Source organism: Bos indicus x Bos taurus, chromosome 21 (assembly GCF_003369695.1).
Source record: "Bos indicus x Bos taurus breed Angus x Brahman F1 hybrid chromosome 21, Bos_hybrid_MaternalHap_v2.0, whole genome shotgun sequence".
Taxonomy (NCBI): domain Eukaryota; kingdom Metazoa; phylum Chordata; class Mammalia; order Artiodactyla; family Bovidae; genus Bos; species Bos indicus x Bos taurus.
The window spans coordinates 49771601-49791349 of NC_040096.1; the positions used below are offsets into that span (position 1 = coordinate 49771601).

The following is a 19749-nucleotide window of genomic DNA, read 5'->3' on the forward strand; positions in this document are numbered from 1 at the left end:
TATCCTCTACCTATAGTTTAAAGATGTTTCAGACATGCAGATGACACCACCCTTATGGCAGAAAGTGAAGAGGAACTAAAAAGCCTCTTGATGAAAGTGAAAGAGGAGAGTGAAAAAGTTGGCTTAAAGTTCAACATTCAGAAAACGAAGATCATGGCATCTGGTCCTGTCACTTCATGGGAAATAGATGGGGAAACAGTGGAAACAGTGTTAGACTTTATTTTTGGGGGCTCCAAAATCACTGCAGATGGTGACTGCAGCCATGAAATGAAAAGACACTTGCTCCTTGGAAGGAAAGTTATGACCAACCTAGATAGCATATTCAAAAGCAGAGACATTACTTTGCCAACAAAGGTTTGTCTAGTCAAGGCTATGGTTTTTCCAGTAGTCATGTATGGATGTGAGAGTTGGACTGTGAAGAAAGCTGAGCACCAAAGAATTGATGCTTTTGAACTGTGATGTTGGAGAAGACTCTTGAGAGTCCCTTGGACTGCAAGGAGATCCAACCCAGTCCATTCTGAAGGAGATCAGCCCTGGGATTTCTTTGGAAGGAATGATGCTAAATCTGAAACTCCAGTACTTTGGCCACCTCATGCGAAGAATTGACTCATTGGAAAAGACGCTGATGCTGGGAGGGATTGAGGGCAGGAGGAGAAGGGGACCACAGAGGATGAGATGGCTGGATGGCATCACTGACTCGATGGACGTGAATCTGAGTGAACTCCGGGAGTTGGGGATGGACAGGAGATGGACAGGGAGGCCTGGCGTGCTGCGATTCATGGGGTCGCAAAGAGTTGGACACAACTGAGCGACTGAACTGAAGAACCTCTCTGGCAATCCAGTGGTTAAGATTTTGCCATCCAATGCATGGGGTGTGGGTTTGATCCCAAGATCTCACATGCCTTGCAGCCAAAAAAATCAAAACATTAAAACAACAACAACAACAAAAAACACAGAAGCAATATTGTAACAAATTCAACAAAGACTTCGAAGAAATGGTCCACATCAGAAAAAAGAATCTTAAAAACAAAGATGCTTCCCTGGAACCATGTTCTAACTTGTTAGGCTGTATCCAGGTTTTTTGCTCTACAAAGGGTGGTATGGAAATACTTACCTACCCCCATTTTAGCATTTACTATTAGTAAAAACATGTTGAGAAAAATGTCAGTTTTGTCTTCTCACACCACTTTATTAATTATTAATTTCAGTGCTGGTCAATCTGTGACATTCTTATTTGGTCCACTAAATAGAAATGGGCACTGTGTGGACAGACAGCTTTTGTCTGTCTGCAATCTAAAATTTGACTCCAAAATAAAGAAGGTGAATGTTTGAGGGGAAGGGATTTTCCTTGATATAAAAATGAGTTGGCTCTCGTATGGACTGATAACTTCACTTCCACAAAGCAATTCTGAAATAGTCTTAGTTTCCAAATATGTGCATTGGTTTTGGAGTTGGTACTGTTATGTTAAAGTTGAGTTGGCTTAGAGAAAATTATATATGCATCTGCGTGAGGTTTGTTAACACTTTGCATTTATGAAGAAATTACGTATGGAATTCTTTTAAGCAGCAAACAACCTTAATGCACTGATAATGATTCTTTGTACAGAACCTTTGAAGAACAAGGTACTATCTCCCTGGGTCTCATGCAAAATGAAGCACCGTATTAGCTACTCCTGAAGGTCCTTTCAGCTCTTTGATTATATGACACTCTGACTAGCATGCCAAGGCACACCTGCAATCCTGCTGAGAGTTCCATGGAATTGTTATTGATTATTCATGGCAAGGGAAGTAGAGGTAACATTGACTCTGAAAGCTGATCCTTCTCACTGTTAGAAGTGCACTCTTGTGTTACAGTGTTTTTGTGTATGAGAAATGCCACCTGCCAATACTTGAATGTGTCTGAGCACAAGGGATGGACTCGGTGCCCTTTAGGTTAAAGCATCTCCTACAAGCCCAGCAGTGTACCTTCGGTGAGGGCAGTAGCATGTACGCTCATATTGATGTCTTTTAGCGTTTGTGCTACATGTATCCTGCTTAATCTTTGTTTCTTACTATCAGTTATGTCAAATCTAGGACTTTTTTTATTCTTTTTTTTTATTTTTTGTTTATGGCTGCTTTGCTTTTAAGCAGAATCTTTTTTGAACTCTACTAAAATGAATGTCCTTCCAGTGCCTTACGTATATCTTTAGTGGGGTTCTATAGTAAAAAAAAGAGTAGATTATTTGAAAAGAGAAAAATGTGCTAATATTATCTCAATTAGCAAGAAAAATTATAGATGATTCACAGAGTCACAGAATAGTTTTTGTTCTTGATTCTCTTTTTGCAGTTGAGAGCAAATTTATTTTTAGCAATATAAACAAAAAAATTATTCGTAAGTTTTCTGAGAGCATAATAATTAGTCCAAAATCTGGATAATATTTTTTAAAAATTGGGACAATATTTTAAGTTTAACTTTATTTTTAATTAGCAAGATGAGATTAAATAGAGATAGATCAATGCATTATTTCAAAACCAAATTTTCTTTAAACCCAGTTTTTCTTTATTTCAACTTCCAGGGTACTTGGAAGGAGTCAAGGTTGCCATCAAGGGAAATGATATACTGAGAAGCGTTGAATGGGGTTTCAAAAGGCTAGTAATTTTTTTTTTCTAGAAGAACTTGGGCTAGCTGCAGTCTAAATCATTGCTACATATAACTTCAAGAACTTAAAGAATCTAAAAGCCAATAACAATAAACTAAAGAAATACCATTTTGAACCTTTAGAATTCTAGAATTCAGCCTTTTCTCTCTAAATCACACTTTACAGTTGAAATTTTTTTCCTAGTATAAGAAAGATACCCAAAGCTGGTGCACTGGGACCACCCAGAGGGATGGGGTGGGGAGGGAGGTGGGAGGGGGGTTCAGGATGGGGGGACACATGTACACCTATAGCTGATTGATGTCAATGTATGGCAAAAACCACCACAATATTGTAAAGCAATTAGCCTCCAATTGAAATAAGTAAGTTTAAAAAAATTGGAAAATACAAAACACAGAGGATATTAAAAAATATTTCTGCTAATATTTTGGAATATATCATTCTAACTACCACAGTCTTTTAAGAAACTTGTGTACTATGTGAATCTAGCTAGCATTTTTGAGGAACTTAGCTGAAAAACAAATACGAGATAATTCTGGGGGCCTTGTGTCAAATGATTCTGTACCCTGAGAGAAACATGTTTATAATTGAAGAAATGTATCATATATATTACTTAGTTCACCTATACTCTGGGTCTTGTTTAGTGAGGGCTTTTGGGTTGCTTACTAGGGAAAATTAGATGCGGGCACTGGTCAGTGTTTTATAAGGTAGGAAATACCTTACATTTATTCTATAGAAATATTATATTGTAAAAAATAGAATATTTTATTGTAACAATGAGCAAAGAACAAATATAGGTAAGGATGTCTGGAAGGAACAAAGGTTGGCTAATCTTGAATTCTCTGAGTAACTTAGAAAAAACAAAGAACACGTGTGTGGTTACAGGAATTGTGCTTTTCCCAATGGTTTTGAGTGGAAAACACTCTTTAGTTGTTTCTCCCTTATATAGATTCTGTACTTGAAATCCCTGAATAGCCTAATAACTATTTTGATAGAACTCTCTGTGCTGCTCTACCTGTATGCTTTATTTGCATGTTATAAAATATAGTCATTTTAGTTAATGCCTTTAAATTCTGAGATGTATAGTATTGCATTATTATTGGCCACGGCCTTTGTAAGAAGCTGTTATGAATGAAAATTTTCACTTAGTAAAGAGGCATATTTGGAGAACAGTATAAATATTGATTGAAATACAACCTGGTACAAAAAAATTACAATTTCCGTGGTTTGAGCAAATAGTACAGTTCTGCAACAGTGATGATTTTGTCAAATTTAAATTTTCCTAGACAGATACTCTACAATGCTGTTTTGTTTAGGTTAGAGATGGGCACCATGTTTAATTGTCCAATTATCTTTTAATGCATCTTTACTAAAGGAGGATATTGTTGAGCAAAACTAGATAGAGGTGATAAGCAAACCTTTACAAAATAGTCTTTTTATTTTATTTTACTAAAATAAAAGAAATACTGTAACAATCCTCTTTTGGCTAAGTGTAAATTATAACCAAATGAACTCAGTGTACACATGAATAAACATAAATGCATTCATGTGTGCACACACACACACACGCCCATAATATTTAGCCATATTGTCAGCTACTGGAATCAAGCTTGATACAGCTATTACTTTTTAAAATATTGTATAATATAGTTTAGTTAAGTAATGAGAATTATAATGAAAGAAATTGGTTTCCTGTAGTTAACCTCTGGCTTAAGTCTCACATTTAACCTGAATACTGAATATGGGTATCTGTGTTTGATTAAGGCCATGACAAATATACCATTTTTTGAAGTTAAAAAGAGTAGAGACCTAAAGATGTTAGATGAATAAGCAGGTCACATTTCTGCTTCTTTAGTTGTGCTTTATAATATTATTGCAAGTGAATAGATAATTTCAGATGTTGCTTGCATTATACTCCTGAGACGGACACTGCAAGAGTATAGTTGTCAAGGTCTTATATTAAAACGTTCAGTTAACTTTTTGTTAATATAAGCATTTTGTTTGGATGACAAGACCTTTTCAGAGAGAGTAAAAAACAAAGCTATTTTAAAAACACAACTGAAGGTCACTGCTGTGCCCTAAAGGAGTGGCATGATTTCTATCTTACAGTACATGGACGTTTTTTAACAAGACACCTTGAAAGACCTCTCTTTGTTGGAAAGCAGGAAGCCTCCAGGGTATGGTTTTGAACGAGACTAATGGCTGGGCTGCTCAGCATCAGCAATAAACAGTTACTTGTAGGTGGGAGTGAACTCAGAAGAGAAAAAGAGCAGGTCAGAAACATGATAGCAAGTGGGGATCAGTAGAGAAATATCAAGAGTGAGAAATTCCTAGGAGAGAGGGATGATTAAAAGTGTATACTCAGTTTTTGCTGTTTCTTATCAGGAGCTATAATCATCCGTATCTTGCTTCATCATACACATCTTTAGTAGTGTCTGTTTTATAAACATTTTTAAATGTTATAAATAATTGTATTTTATTTTTTAAATTTAATTTTTATTTTATGTTGGAGTATCTTTTTGTTTGTTTGTTTGTTTTGCCTTCCTGGTGGTAAACAATCCACTTACCAATGCAAGAGATGCAAGGAATGTGGGTTCGATCCCTGGAAGTGGAAATGGCAACCAACCCCAGTATACTTGCTTGGAAGATTCCATAGACTGAGAAGCCTGGAAGGCTACACCCATGGGGTCACAAAGAGTCAGACATGCCTGAACACACACACACAGTTAATTTAGAATGTTGTGTTAGTTTCAGATATACACCAAAGTGATTCAGTTATACATATACATTATCCATTCTTTTCCAGATTCTTTTCCCATATAGATTATTATAGAATACATAAATTTCTTGACTGAATAGTCTTTTGATAAATCAAAGAAAAAGACTGTTGAAGAGGGAGGGCACATATGTATACCTATGGCTGATTCATGTTGATGTTTGACAGAAAACAACAAAATTCTGTAAAGCAACTATCCTTCAGTTAAAAAATAGATTAAAAAAATAAAAGACTGTATGTCTGAAATAGTGCTGAGCAGAGAAGAGAAGTTTATTGGGTCAAACAATTAATGGTGACCACTGAGCAGGAGAAGAGTTCATATTTAGAGGTGATAAAATGCAAGCTTTCAAGTTGTGGCAAAAATTCTCTCTAAGGGATTGGCTTTTCCCTGGACATGAGATAGGGGTGAAAGGAAATCATAAAGTGAAGAATGACCTTGGCTGACATCTAGATAATGTTGCCTTGGTTGTTTCTGAATTTCCATGTGCAAGTCACTTCTTTTATATTAAAAAAAAACTTAAACAGCAGTTTTAAATGCTGAGAAATTGGTTCTCTCTTGGTGGAGGCAGTTTGTCATTTTTGGGCTCATTGGAGTTTGGGAGTATAATAGGGAATCTTTGAAACATTTCAAAAATTTTAAAAGCCTAACAAAAATTAAAATGCTTTCCATGATACAGTGGCATGAGCTAACTAATCTGTCAAATATCTCCTCTGTAATAGAATTATATCCACTCAGTTGATAATTCTGTAATGTTATCACATGCTGATCAGAAGCTCTGATTAGCAGTTAGATGTCTTTGATGGAAAAAGGAGAAAACAACTATTATAAATGTCAGTTGCTATTTCTGCTCCTTCCTCCTGGACTGAGGTGAGCTCTCTCATTTGGAATCACCTCTGTTCCTTGAGCAGACAGGCTGCAGAGCAGCAGCAAAGACAGCTACATTTGACCCATAAGGCTACTCCCTCACAGAAGTCTACTTCATTATGCTGCTAAGTCACTTCAGTCGTGTCCGACTCTGTGCAACCCCATAGATGGCAGCCACCAGGCTCCCCCGTCCCTGGGATTTTCCAGGCAAGAACACTGGAGTGGGTTGCTATTTCCTTCTCCAATGCATGAAAGTGAAAAGTGAAAGTGAAGTCGCTCAGTCGTGTCCGACCCTCAGCGACCCCATGGACTGTAGCCTTCCAGGCTCCTCCATCCATGGGATTTTCCATGGATGTTCTGGAGTGGGGTGCCATTGCCTTCTTGAGACAGGGGGAAATGGCTCATCTGTCTTGTAATTATAGGCAGATTCTTAAGGAAGTCAGTAGAACTCTCAATAGAGGCATCTATAAATTTATGGTGGTGACTACAGACACAAGAGTCCTTAGAGATTTCTTATATCTCCATGGTTTGAAGAGAAGAGTGTGTGTCAAATAGGACCTGAAATGGTCATTGTTCAGTCACCAGCAAAGCAAATTCTCAGCTGAAATTCAAGATTCAAACCATCCTTCAGACCCTAGTGAAGTGAAAGTTAAGTCACTCAGTCCTGTCCAACTTTTAGCAACCCCATGGACTGTAGCCTACCAGGGTCTCTGTACATAGGATTTTCCAGGCAAGAGAACCAGAGTGGGTTGCCATTTCCTTCTCCAGGGGATCTTCCCAACCCAGGGATCAAACTCAGGTCTCCCACATTGCAGGCAGATGCTTTACCTTCTGAGCCACCAGGGAAGCCCTTAGAAGAAGCAGATATTTTAAACCAAATCTCCTACTGATTCTCCTCCCCACCCTCAACACCCACCAGGAGAATTGTGCAATATATATGGTCTTTGTGTTGGCCTGTGGGCTTTCCAATTCATATTCATTATTAGAAGATATAGTCCAGAATCTGATTTCTTGATTTTTTTTTAAATAAAAATTTCACCCAGCTATTTTAAATACCAAGAAAGAGATAGAAGCAGTGTGATGGTCTGGGAAAGATATCTAGCCCTGTTTTCATCAATAAACTGTTACAGAACACCTTTCACATACAGAAATGCTAAAAGATGCATAGTGATAGTTTTTGGACTCTTCCCCCCTCTGAAATATTCACCTTGAGAATAAACATCATCCACTTTTTATACTCTTGCTCGACAGAAAAAGTGTTACATACATATGAAATGAATGAAGAAGTTTCTTTCTTTTCTTTTTTTTTTTTTAATCTCTAGAGACTTAGGAAACTAGACCTTGAAGGAAGAGGATAGGCACTGTGTTGGAAAGGAGGATATGTGGAGAGACATAGCCCTTGGCTGGGGCCAACAACTGAGACCTTGAATCTGAGGAAATACCTTCTCTTTGTGGGTAGATAGGACTGGAAAAGGTCAGTTTTCATCCCAATCTCAAAGAAAGACAATGCCAAAGAATGCTTAAACTACCACACAATTGTGCTCATTTCACATGCTAGCAAGGTTATACTCAAAATCCTTCAAGGTAGGCTTCAGCAGTATGTGAACCAAGAACTGCCATTGTACAAGCTGGATTTAGAAAAGGCAGAGGAACCAGAGACCAAATTGCCAACATCTGTTGGATCATAGAAAAACACAGAGAATTCCAGAAAAAAATATACTTCTGCTTCATTGACTACATTAAAGCCTTTGTGTGGATCACAACAAGCTGTGGAAAATTCTTAAAGAGATGGGAATACTAGACCACCTTAACTCTCTCTTGAGAAACCTGTATGCAGGCCAAGAAGCAACAGTTAGAACTGAACATAGAACAACAGACTGGTTCCAAATTGGGAAAGGAGTAAGTACATCAAGGCTGTGTATTGCCACCCTGCTTATTTAACTTATATGCAGAATAAAGTAAAATTAGTTGCTCAGTCGTGTCTGACTCTTTGTGATCCCATGGACTGTATCTTGCCAGGCTCCTCCCTCCATGGGATTCTCCAGGCAAGAATACTGGAGTGGGTTGCCATTTTTCATGTGAGATTTGGACCAAAAAGAAGGTTGAGCACCAAAGAACTGATAATTTTGAATTGTGGTGCTGGAGAAAACTCTTGAGAGTCCTTTGGACTGCAAGGAGATCAAACCAGTCAATCCTAAAGAAATCAGTCCTGAATATTCTTTAGAAGGACTGATGTTGAAGCTGAAACTCCAATATTTTGGTCACCTGACATGAAGAACTGACTCCTTAGAAAAGACCCTGATCCTGGGAAAGATTGAAGGCAGAAGGAGAAGGGGATGACCGAGAATGAGATAGTTGGATAGCATCACTGACTTGGTGGACGTGAGTTTGAGCAAAGCTCTGGGAGTTGGTGATGGACAGGGAAGCCTGGCATGCTGCAGTCCATGGGGATGCAAAGAATTGGACACGACTGAGTGACTGAACTGAACTGATTCTTTGGAGGGACTGATGGTGAAGATGAGCCCAATACTTTGGCCACCTGATGTGAAGAGTCAACTCATTGGAAAAGACCCTTATGCTAGGAAAGATTGAGGGCAGGAGAATGGGGCAACAGAGGATGTCATCAACTCAACGCACGTGAGTTTGAGTAAACTCCAGGAGATAGTGAAGGACAGGCGAGCCAGCATGCTGCAGTCCATGGGGTTGCAAAGAGTTGGACCCAGCTTAGCGACTGAATAACAACAACAATTTATCACCTAAGTTGGGATCTTTGCCCCAGCTCTAAGAGCTCTTAATAATGAATCTTGCAAAAAAAAAAATATATATATATATATATATATAATTATATATATATTAACCAGAAGCACAGTACCTAATCAGTCATATATTCTTGTGAGTACCCTAATAAATATTTATATATATTTTAATTCTAATCTTTAAAAATTACCATGATAATCACTTTCAAACACATCCATAGAAAAACATCACAGACATTGTTCTCAAAATTAGCAACTATGACTTCCCCACTAATTAATTAGCAATGTCTGCCTTGATATCCCACTGGTGTTGTTTTAAGGACCCTAAATCTTCAAAGTTTGTTCTGTACAAAGTTCCTTTGTGAATTGTGTTCTATAAGTTCAGATCTTACATATTATAAAGCAGTAGTTAAGATCCTAGTCCTTGAAATCAGATTCTGGACTTAATACATGGCAAAAATAAGACTTAATTGAACATCTTTGAGCATGTCACTTAAATTATTTGAAGCCCACTTATTTCATTGTTTGCCACCTACCAAATACTTAACAGATACTACTTATAGAGTATTATTTTTATTGTATTATGCTTCCATTGATTTTAAGATTAATCCATAAATCTATTCCATAAATTAATGAATATTACCCTGTGCTGTTAGTCTTTCTTGGGCAAATATTTAGGGTAATTTGTCTTAGGAATGCATTATCAAGTGATGAATACCCTGATTCATATACTTTAAAATTTATTATATTGATCTTGTAAAGAAGAGCAGAGTCTTCTGTATTGGAAAAAAGTTACATTCAATGCTTCAAATTTCTCCAAAATTCTACTGTGGTATGTACAGTGTTCAAAGAAACATGAATTACTATCCCTTTGGTACATAGACACCTTAGGAAAGAAAGAATTTAAATCGATAGCCAAGTTATTTGCTATTCCCTCACAGATAAAATATTGAAACAGGCAAATGAACACAAGCAAAGAAATGGCTGTACTGGCTGAAATGTACAGATTAGCCCTATTTCATGTATTGTCAGTTATGGCAAGTAATGTCTGTGGTAAAGACAGGTATCTGTGCACAGGGTAATATTGCAATTACCAGATTTATGACATTGCTGGAGAGAAAGAAAGCAGCTGTGCTTGGAGAAATGTCTTAGATGTGAGGAAGGTTGGAGTTAGGTGTTATTTGACTAAGAGGACAATATTTTAAGACGATTATTTGTGTTGCCCTGAGAAGCTACCCAGATGTTCAAGCTGGTTTTAGAAAAGGCAGAGGAACCAGAGATCAAATGGCCAATATCCGCTGGATCATCGAAAAAGCAAGAGAGTTCCAGAAAAACATCTATTTCTGCTTTATTGACTATGCCAAAGCCTTTGACTGTGTGGGTCACAATAAACTGTGGAAAATTCTGAAAGAGATGGGAATACCATACCATCTGACCTGCCTCTTGAGAAACCTATCTGCAGGTCAGGCAGCAACAATTAGAACTGAACATGGAACAACAGACTGGTTCCAAATCGGGAAAGGAGTATGTCAAGGCTGTATATTGTCACCCTGCTTATTTAACTTATGTGCAGAGTACGTCATGAGAAACGCTGGGCTGGAGAAAGCACAAGCTGGAATCAAGATTTGCGGGAGAAATATCAATAACCTCAGATATGCAAATGATGCTACCCTTATGGCAGAGAGTGAAGAGGAACTAAAAAGCCTCTTGATGAAAGTGAAACAGGAGAGTGAAAAAGTTGGCTTAAAGCTCAACATTCAGAAAACGAAGATCATGGCATCTGGTCCCATCACTTCATGGGAAATAGATGGGGAACAGTGGAAACAGTGTCAGACTTTATTTTTGGGGGCTCCAAAATCACTGCAGATGGTGACTGCAGCCATGAAATTAAAAGACGCTTACTCCTTGGAAGAAAAGTTATGACCAACCTAGATAGCATTTTGAAAAGCAGAGACATTATATTGCCAACAAAGGTCCGTCTAGTCAAGGCTATATGGTTTTTCCAGTGGTCATGTATGGATGTGAGAGTTGGACTGTGAAGAAAGCTGAGCACTGAAGAATTGATGCTTTTAAACTGTGGTGTTGGAGAGGACTCTTGAGAGTCCCTTGGACTGCAAGGAGATCCAACCAGTCCATTCTGAAGGAGATCAGCCCTGGGATTTCTTTGGAGGGAATGATGCTGAAGCTGAAACTCCAGTACCTTGGCCACCTGATATGAAGAACTGACTCATTGAAAAAGACTCTGATGCTGGGAGGGATTGGGGGCAGGAGGAGAAGGACGACAGAGGATGAGATGGCTGGATGGCATCACTGACTTGATGGACGTGAGTCTGAGTGAACTCCGGGAGTTGGTAATGGACAGGGAGGCCTGGCATGCTACGATTCATGGGGTCGCAAAGAGTTGGACACGACTGAGCAACTGAATTGAACTGAACTGAGAAGCTACAGGAATGAGTAGCTACAGCTACTGAGGAATAAAGTCATGGTGGAGAGTTCTGACAAAACGTGGTCTACTGGAGAAGGGAATGCCAAACCACTTCAGTATTCTTGCCTTGAGAACACCATGAATAGTATGAAAAGACAAAAAAATAGGACACTGAAAGATGAAATCCCCAGGTCGGTAGATGCCCAATATGCTACTGGAGATCAGTGGAGAAATAACTCCAGAAAGAATGAAGAGATGGAGCCAAAGCAAAAACAACACCCATTTGTGGATGTGACTGGTGATGGAAGTAAAGTCCGATGCTATAAAGAGCAATATTGCATAGGAACCTGGAATGTTAGCTCCATGAATCAAGGCAAATTAGAAGTGTTCAAACAGGAGATGGCAAGAGTGAACATTGATATTTTAGGAATCAGCAAACTAAAATGGACTGGAATGGGTGAATTTAAGTCAGATGACCATTATATCCACTACTGTGGGAAAAAAATGCCTTAGAAGCAATGAAGTAGCCATCATAGTGAACAAGAGAGTCCAAAATGCATACTTGGATGCAGTCTCAAAAATGACAGAATGATTTCCCTTCATTTCCAAGGCAAACCATTCAATATCAAGGTAATCCAAGCCTATGCCCTGACCAGTAATGCTGAAGAAACAGAAGTTGAATGGTTCTATGAAGACCGACAAGACCTTCTAGAACTAACACCCAAAAAAGATGTGCTTTTCATTATAGGGGACTGGAATGCAAAACTAGGACATCAAGAAATACTTGGAGTAACAGGCAAATTTGGCCTTGGAGTACAAAATGAAGCAGGGCAAAGGCTAATAGAGTTTTGCCAAGAGAATGCACTGGTCATAGCAAACACCCTCTTCCAACAACACAAGAGAAGACTCTACACATGGATATCACCAGATGGTCAATACTGAAATCAGATTGATTATATTCTTTGCAGCCAAAGACGGAGAAGCTCTATACAGTCAGCAAAACAAGACCAGGATCTGACTGTGTCTCAGATCATGAACTCCTTATTTCCAAATTCAGACTTATATTGAAAAAAGTAGGGAAAACAACTAAACCATTCAAGTATGACATAAATTAAATCCCTTATGATTATACACTAGAAGTGAGAAATAGATTCAAGGGATTAGATCTGATAGAGTACCTGAAAAATTATGGACAGAGGTTCATGACATTGTACAGGAGACAGGGATCAAGACCATCCAAGAAAAAGAAATGCAAAAAGGCAAAATGGTTGTCTGAGGAGGCCTTACAAATAGCTATGAAAAGAAGAGAAGCAAAAGTCAAAGAAGAAAAGGAAAGATATACCACTGAATGCAGATTTCCAAAGAATACCAAGGAGAAATGAGAAAGCCTTCCTCAGTGATCAGTGCAAAGAAATAAAGGAAAACAATAGAATGGGAAAGACTAGAGATCTCCTCAAGAAAATTAGAGATACCAAGGGAACATTTCATGCAAAGATGGGCTCGAGAAAGGACAGAAATAGTATGGAACTAACAGAAACAGAAGATATTAAGAAGAGGTGGCAAGAATACACAGAAGAACTGTACAAAAAAGATCTTCATGACCCAGATAATCACGATGGTGTGATCACTCACCTAGAGCCAGACATCTTGGAATGTGAAGTCAAGTGGGCCTTAGGAAGCATCGCTACTAATAAAGGTAGTGAAAGTGATGGAATTCCAGTTGAGCTCTTTCAAATCCTGAAAGATGATGCTGTGAAAGTGCTGCACTCAATATGCCAGCAAATTTGGAAAACTCAGCAGTGACCACAGGACTGGAAAATGTCAGTTTGCATTCCAATTCCAAAGAAAGGCAATGCCAAAGAATGCTCAAAGTACCACACAATTGCACTCATCTCACACACTAGTAAAGTGATGCTTAAAATTCTCCAAGCCAGGCTTCAACAGTATGTGAACCATGAACTTCCAGATGTTCAAGCTGGTTTTAGAAAAGGCGGAGGAACCAGAGATCAAATTGCCAACATCTGCTGGATCATCAAGAAAACAAGAGAGTTCCAGAAAAACATCTATTTTTGCTTTATTGACTATGCCAAAGCCTTTGACTGTGTGGATCACAATAAATGGTGGAAAATTCTAAAAGAGATGGGAATACCAGACCACCTGACCTTCCTCCTGAGAAATCTGTATGCAGGTCAGGAAGCAACAGTTAGAACTGACATGGAACAACAAACAGACTGGTTCCAAATCAAGAAAGGAGTATGTCAAGGCTGTATATTGTCACCCTGTTTATTTAATTTATAGCAGAGTACATCATGAGAAATGCTGGGCTGGATGAAGCACAAGCTGGAATCAAGATTGCCAGGAGAAACATCAATAACCTCAGATATGCAGATGACATCACATTTATGGTAGAAAGCGAAGACGAACTAAAGAGCTTCTTGATGAATGTGAAAGAGGAGAGTGGAAAAATTGGCTTAAAACTTGACATTCAGAAAACTAAGATCATGGCATGTGGTTCCATCAGTTCATGGCAACAGATGGGGAAAGAGTGGAAACAGTGACAGATTTTATTTTTGGGGGGCTCAAAAATCACTACTCTTGCCTGGAAAATCCCATGGACGTAGGAGCCTGGTAGGCTGCAGTCCATGGGGTCGCTGGGAGTCGGACATGACTGAGTGACTTCACTTTCACTTTTCACTTTCATGCATTGGAGAAGGAAATAGCAACCCACTCCAGTATTCTTGCCTGGAGAATCCGAAGGACGGAGGAGCCTGGTGGGCTGCCGTCTGGGGTCTCACAGTCGGACACGACTGAAGTGACTTAGCAGCAGCAGCAGCAAAATCACGGCAGATGGTGAGTGCAGCCATGAAATTAAAAGACGCTTACTCCTTGGAAGGAAAGTTATGATCCACATAGATAGCATATTAAAAAGCAGAAACATTACTTTGCCAACAAAGGTGCATCTAGTCAAAGCTGTGGTTTTTCCAGTAGTCATATATGGATGTGAGAATTGGAATATAAAGAAAGCTGAGTGCTGAAGAATTGATGCTTTTGAACTGTGATGCTGGACAAGACTCTTGAGAGTGCCTTGGACTGGAAGGAGATACAACCATCCCAACCTAAGGAAAATCAGTCCTGAATGTTCATTGGAAGGACTGATGCTGAAGCTGAAACTCCAACATTTTGGGCACCTGACACAAAGAACTGACTCATTTGAAAAGACCCTGATGCTGGGAAAGATTGAAGGTAGGAGGAGAAGGGGACGACAGAGGATGAGAAGTGATCATAGCATCACTGACTCAGTCGACCAGAGTTGAGTAGTCTCTGGGAATTGGTGGTGGACACGGAGGCCTGGAATTTTGCAGTCCATGGGGTTGTAAAGAGTCAGACAGGACTGAGCAACTGAAATGAACTGAACTGAAGGTGTAAATACCTGGAGGCTGACTGGCATGTAAAGAATTTATCATTTTACTTCCCATGTTGGTGAATAATGGTTTATGCATTGCAGGTCTTAATTAATTATTTTGGAGAAGGAAATGGCAACCCACTCCAGTGTTCTTGCCTGGAGAATCCCAGGGACGGGGGAGCCTGGTGGGTTGCCATCTATGGGGTTGCACAGAGTGGGACACGACTGAAGCAACTTAGCAGCATTAACTATTTAGTGAACTGAATTGAAAAACAATAACCCAGTTTGCAACTCTAATTTATGCTAATGTTCAAAAGTTCATTTACTAATGTCCACTGATTAAAATCATTGAACTCCTTTGAAATTTTTATGTAATTAATAATGAGGAAAACAATGAAAAGATACTGAGAAATTCAGCTTATTCAGTGTGGAGTTTGCCAAATGATCCCCTCTCACTTTATTTGGTGAATATGATTACAGAGTGCTGGGGAGGAAAGGAGGAGAGGATGGTGTGGTAGAAATTGGCCCATGAATCACTTCTTTGAAATTTCACTTGACAAAAATAAATACTGAAAATTTCCAGGTGATTTCTAATTTTTAAGGTATTTTAAGCTTCTTAATTTTATGTAACTAGATGTTTCTTTACATATTTAACAATTTAAGGCAGTTGCTAAATTTAAAATGACTTTCTGTATAAATTTGAGTAATTTGAGGTGTTTTTAGTATTGACTTTTAATTCTCCTTTTAAACCTGAAAATTTCAGATATAATATATTTTTCTTATATTCCTTTAGAATAGTTAACTTTCTTTGTCATCTATATGAGCCAAAGAATATATGATATAGGTTACAGGCCCAACTTCTAGGGGCTATTATTGTATTATAGCTGCCTTATTTTGTCATTCAGAAATATCATACTTTGACTCCAGCGAATTATTTTTATAAGCCATTTCAATGTTAGTAACAGATTAAAAGAGGATAATGTGAAATAAGAGAATAAATTCTTTTAGAAGTATTATTGGTTTAGCTTTAGGTTTTATTCATTACTTTGGTCAAAATAGCCTCAGCTTGATCGTTTTATGTGTTGATTATTTATTTTTAATATATTTGAGACTGAAAGAATAAAGCTTAAGTTTCCAGAAGCAGCCAAATAATCACACTTGGAATTTATAAAATCTTTTCTTTTTAAGCTGACAGCTGATGAGACATTTGCATTTGAACCTGGCAACATGTAAATTTGAAAGTTTGAATGAATAAGATAGTGAATTAAATGAAGGAGAAAAATATTACTCTTAAAATTTTTTGGAAACCATTAAATAGGGATTACAAACCAATTTATTTTTTAGGCAAATGTTACTTTATCAGCTTTTGCAGATCCTTAAAGTTTTTCTTCAGATTTTTTCCATAAGCTTATCTAATCTTTAGCTGTGATTTTTAATAAATATTTCTGCCTAGGAATGTATTACATGTCTTATATCCAGATCTGGTTATAGATTTGGTTTTACAACTTTTTCCCAGTTTGAATTAAATGATCAAGCCCAATAGTTTGGAAGATAGCATAAAGATAAATTACCAACTGAGCTATCAGAGAAGCCCAAATTTTAAATTAGTTACAGATAATGTCAATTTAGTCACCTTTCCAAATGTTTCAATGGTATCCATGGTGGGAGATTAAGCACAATGTCAGATATGAACTAAATTTGGTATTTCTACAGAAACGTGAAGACTTTTCTGAATATTTATTAGTAGTTACATGGTTGGTGGCTTGGTGGTATGTCAATGCAGGAGATGCTACTTTAATCCCCTGGGTAGAGAAGGAAATGGCAACGCACTCCAGTATTCTTGCCTGGAAATCCCACAGACAGAGGAGCTTGGTGAGCTACAGTCCTTGTGACCCTGGGGTCACAAGAGTTGGGCACGACTCAGAGACTAAACACCACCATCACCACCACCACATAACATGGTTGCTAAACTGTTTAATAATGGTTTTGAGGATACCTTTTATCACACATTACATTTTTTTTTTTTTAATGTCAAGATACTTTATTCCTTTTTTGTTAAAACCAGTTGCGACACTAAGCTTCTGGCCCATCCTGCTGATACACAAGCCACAAATGCTTGCTCAGCAGTTGAAGCCTTTAGTAGCATGTTTGAAAAGTGAATAAAAATCCATATAAAACAAATATTCAAATAGTTTTGTTGGAGAAGTGTGTAATTTCCTCAGTTCTGTCTCGCTGCGGCAAAAATTTGAAGCAATGGAAGGACCAGTGTTACAGCTCCATGTTACAGCTCAGTTTTATTTGGCAAGCAAAGGAAAATACACCCTCAGGCATGAGGGTGGGCCAACCCAAAAGTCGCAAAGAGAAGAAAAACCCCCAGCTCAATTTTGGCTCCTCTTTTTATTTGCTTTTTCTCCTCCCCCTGAGCCTGCCCTATGTAAATTGGGCTAGCCAGGAGGGCTGTTTGTTTTACCTGAGGTCTTCACTCTGGCCCCTGGACCTTCCTTTGTTCTATTTTCAGGGGCTTTTCCTTTTGTCTTTTAGCCGTGGCCATTCTGGACTCCTTTTTCCTATTCTAACTACCTAACAGTTTCCACAGGAACACAGATAAGTGTGACCCCATCTCCCAGTCTTCCACATTGGTGCACCTGTGCCAACCCTACTCATATCGACATCTCAGAACTAGCAGTAATTAAGTAATTAAATGGTCCCCCCCAAAACCTTTAAATCAAGCTAAACTCGCAGTTAACAGCTACAAGAGTGGTAACTACATGTTAATACAAGTGGAAGCACAGTCTGCTGAATGCTGCTTCATGCTGCTTTCTCAGGCACAGGACAGGGTGCAGGGGGCTGACATCCTGCTCCTCCGCTCTGGGTGGGAAGTCCTGGTTTTGGATCTGCTTCATCAGTTGCCATGTTGGCCCTGGCATCACATAGTACATGGTAGGTCTCTGGAATCCATTGAAGGTAGAAGCAGTAGTGGCAGTGTAAGCACCCATGTTCTCAAAGAGCATCCAATTGCCCACATGCAGGTTACAGCGCTCAACAATGTGGTCCAGGCCATCACAGATGGGTCCCCAGATGCTGGATGAATAATACTTCTCATCTGGTTTGGGTCTCTTCTGCAGAAGAGGCTTCGTGTGTGTGATCCTAAAGAATGCAGTTAAATGACCCATATACTCCATCATTCATGTCATACATAACTGTTCACTTGATTCCTCTTCATCATCAGAGTCTGTCTGTTCCTTTAATATGAGGGGTTTTTTTGGCAATGATATTAACTGCGAGTGTGAAAGCTGATGCAACATAGTATCTGCCCGGCTCAGGTATGATTCTCACTCCAGAGTCTGATGGAAAATACTTGTCCAATGATGGCTTGATTACACTGGTGATCTCCAGATTTAAGCTTTACATCCTCAGATCCAGGAAAGCCACCACCAATATCAAGAAGATACATGTTGAAACCAACCTTAGCTCCTATGTCAAAGACACAGCAGACATCAGAGATCACCTGCATGAAGGTCTCAGGATCAGTATAGCCACTTCCCACACAGAAGGTGACAACAATGACATCAATATCTAGCTCTTTTGCCCATTCCAAAAGAAACCTGTGGCACCAAATTTGACACTGAGGTGACATACTGCTTTGGAATTATCAGTGGTAATCTGCAAAACCAACTTGGCCTTTGGATGTGCCCTGGAAGCTTTCATCAACTCAACTTCACTATCAAAAGTCATCATCTGTACCCTGTTATTGGCATTGTACTCAATCTGAGACACTTGTTTATACAGATTTGCATAGACAATCCTCACTGGAGGCATCCCGAGACAGCACCAATTGTAATTCAGTCTTGCTGGCACAGTCAAGTCTTCTCCCATTGGCAGCTAGGTCTTCACTATGGTTCTACTATCATTGCATTTGACTGCAAAAATGGGGGTGACCCGAGGAAGAGTTTTAAACCATCTCAGATGTTTCTTTCTTTATTTTTTTAACCATGTAAAATGTTTATTTTCATTTTGAGGACAGCAGTGGTATAATACATGTTAATATACTTCCAACAAAGATACATTTTAAAGTAATTAGGCATGATGCTCCCTTGCTGCAATAATCTTCACCAGGAAGATGTTAAAAGCCAGAGTAAGATTAATTTTAAATTTAGAGAAAAGCAGCCAAAATTTGAAGTGTACTTTAAAATCTTAATTCATTATTTTGCATGCTACCCCAGGGCTTGTTTTTTTTTTTTTTTCTAAATGTATTAGGGGATGAGATTCACTGTCTGACTCCTAGTAAGCACTCAATAGATCTATGTGAACTGGGTTCTTTGTGCATTTCTGATGTCTATTGGTTAGATTGTCTCCCAGATCAGCAACATAGAAGGCATGCTTATCAATCAGAAGAAGAAACTTCATTAGTTTTTTTGGTCCAGAAGGTCCTTGGTAGTAATGCCTTCATCTAAGAAATGGCAGTCAAACTCATTACTAAAGCTGTTCATGGTTTCTTGATGTCTTTTTGAAACACAACAAACTGCAAATAGGGTTAGTCAGTCAGTCAGTTCAGTCATGTTCGACTCTTTGCTTCCCCATGGACTGCAGCACGCCAGGCCTCTCTGTCCATCACCAACTCCCAGAGTCCACCCAAACTCATGTCTATTGAGTTGGTGATGCCATCCAACCATCTCATCCTTTGCCCTCCCCTTCTTCTCCCACCATCAATCTTTCCCAACATCAGGGTCTTTTCAAACGAGTCAGCTCTTTGCATCAGGTTGCCAAAGTATTGGAGTTTTGGCTTCAACATCAGTCCCTCCAATGAACACTCAGAGCTGATCTCCTTTAGGATGGAGTGGTTGGATTTCTTTGCCGTCCAAGGGACTCTCAAGATATAGGCAAATAT

The 19749-nt window shown here is 38.8% G+C and overlaps 1 pseudogene; it reads right to left on the reverse strand.

Moving 5' to 3' along the window:
* Positions 1 to 17625: 17625 nt before the first annotated feature.
* LOC113880094 lies at positions 17626 to 19351 on the reverse strand (annotated as a pseudogene).
* Between the last annotated feature and the right edge of the window lie 398 nt (positions 19352 to 19749).